The following is a 2500-nucleotide window of genomic DNA, read 5'->3' as shown; positions in this document are numbered from 1 at the left end:
CAAAAAAAAACCTAAAAAATCCAAACCCCCACCCCTCCCCCACCACCCCCGACCAAAAAAATATAATAACAAAAAAAAACACAAACAAAACAAAACAAAAATAAGCAAGAGAGAAAAACAAACAAAAAGGCAAATTCATAAAATTTCATTGGAAACCCAAAGTTTACTGGCAAAACAATGACACTGATATATGTAGATAAATTGTAAAGAGGGCTGCTTCAGAGCCAGTGGAATAGTGTTTGATAAACAGAGACAATTACTTGTAACCATTTGGAAAGGATGATCCAATTACCCACTCAGTGCTGGTTAAACAGAGGACCCAGAAAAATCTCATCTGCATCTGGAGCTGGTACTGGACCTTTTGCTTGAGAACCGTTTTTATATAGCATGAAAGGATAAAGTCATTCATTCGTTTTTATTTGTTGCACTTTTGGATCGGAAGGTCCTGGGTTCGAACCTCAATCGGTGCAAAGTTGAAACCTTGGAAAAGGCTCTTTACTCATATTCTCTCACCGTACTCAGGTGTAAAATGAGTATCTGGTCATTAACAGCACTGTCTCTGTCTGAAAAAGATTGTAATATCGCCTAACAGGTGTCATGCCTCGTCCTACGTGTTAAGTGTTGCTGTTGGCCAGGAACCACTTGTAAAGCACTTTGAGCACATTAAGTGGATATTGCGCTATATCAATGGTCCATTTTGTTCTATTTCAGTTATATTACATTTACATATTTATATTTTCCAGCCCAAGTCAATAGAAGTTGTCAACAGAACTTGGATAATATATCTTTCGTAGAGTGGACACTCCTCGGCCTTCTGTGAAACTGAAGCACCAAGAGGATAAGTGAGGAAGTTGGAAAGTGTGGACTCTCTAAATTTCGCAGTTTGTTTAAAGGTTAAAACAGAAAAAAAGAGAGGAAGAATAAAGACAAACATAAAAAATTCTCTCCTCCTCCTCCCCCCCCCCCCTCACCAAATAAAACAAACATTAACAGAGATGTTATTTTTGTAATTCGTCTGGTACTATAATAATAATAATAATATATCTTTATTGTTCCCGAAAAAGTGGCAATTTGTCATTTGGTTACACATTTATAACAATACAATATTGACATAGACACACTCACACAAGATGCACACTAGTAACATAGTAGTTATCGTAAAAAAACAAAAACAAAACAAAAAAAAACAGACTTTGAGTATTTTCTATCAATTATCCCAGAAAAATTGATGACAGATAATTTTTACCATAAATTTTCTGAATAAATTAATAAGGATAGGTTTTTGTTTTTTTGAGTTGACTGGACTGGATGGAAATGTTCGTTATAGAGGAGAAGGTTTTGTTGGATTTAAGGTGCCAATTTTTGACATTGTTATACAAGGGATATAACCTTGTACTTAAATTCTGAAAAAAAAATGAATGGAATAGCCCCCCCCCCCCCCCACCCACCCACCCCAATCCCCTCCACTAGTGCTGGGTAGAAGTCTTGACGATACATCAATGACTTAACTCAATACTTCTCGGCAAGGAAAAGTCGGGAATTCCTGAGAAAAAGAGCACTTCAACTGAGCTTTGGACGGCTTTTTTGCATTAAAAATTAAAATACATTAAATAAATTCACTTTGTATAAAAAGAAACCATTGATACCTATAAACACGATTTTTGAGTTTTGCTAGCTATTTTAAAACTATGATATAACGTCAATACCTAATACCAATGACTGGGTATTGAATGAAAGCATCGGTGACTGAAAACTATGATATAACGTCAATACCCAATACCAATGACTGGGTATTGAATGAAAGCATCGATGACTGAAAACTATGATATAACGTCAATACCCAATACTAATGACTGGGTATTGAATGAAAGCATCGATGACTGAAAACTATGATATAACGTCAATACCCAATACCAATGACTGGGTATTGAATGAAAGCATCGATGACTGAAAACTATGATATAACGTCAATACCCAATACCAATGACTGGGTATTGAATGAAAGCATCGATGACTGAGGTATTGACGCGGTCATCGAGACTCACCCTAGTCATCGAGACTCACCCTGGTCATCGAGACTCACCCTGGTCATCGAGACTCACCCTAGTCATCGAGACTCACCCTGGTCATCGAGACTCACCCTAGTCATTGAGACTCACCCTAGTCATCGAGACTCACCCTAGTCATCGAGACTCACCCTAGTCATCGAGATTCACCCTAGTCATCGAGACTCACCCTAGTCATCGAGACTCACCCTAGTCATCGAGACTCACCCTAGTCATCGAGACTCACCCTAGTCATCGAGACTCACCCTAGTCATCGAGACTCACCCTGGTCATCAAGATTCACCCTAGTCATCGAGACTCACCCTAGTCATCGAGACTCACCCTGGTCATCGAGACTCACCCTGGTCAACGAGACTCACCCTAGTCATCGAGACTCACCCTAGTCATCGAGACTCACCCTTGTCATCGAGACTCACCCTAGTCATCGAGACTCA

At 39.0% G+C, this 2500-nt stretch overlaps 1 protein-coding gene across 2 annotated transcripts in view; it reads right to left on the bottom strand.

Annotated features, from left to right (window-relative positions):
- Nucleotides 1–2500, bottom strand: part of LOC144970317 (sperm flagellar protein 2-like) — an 88509-nt gene that overhangs the window by 63222 nt on the left and 22787 nt on the right. The window lies entirely within an intron of this gene.

The sequence above is a fragment of the Berghia stephanieae genome, chromosome 1, assembly GCF_034508935.2.
Source record: "Berghia stephanieae isolate SIO BIC M18660-M18661 chromosome 1, UCSD_Bste_1.3, whole genome shotgun sequence".
NCBI classification, from domain to species: Eukaryota; Metazoa; Mollusca; class Gastropoda; order Nudibranchia; family Aeolidiidae; genus Berghia; species Berghia stephanieae.
The sequence above is the reverse complement of the archived record's forward strand: the minus strand, read 5'-3'. Positions and strand labels throughout refer to the sequence as shown.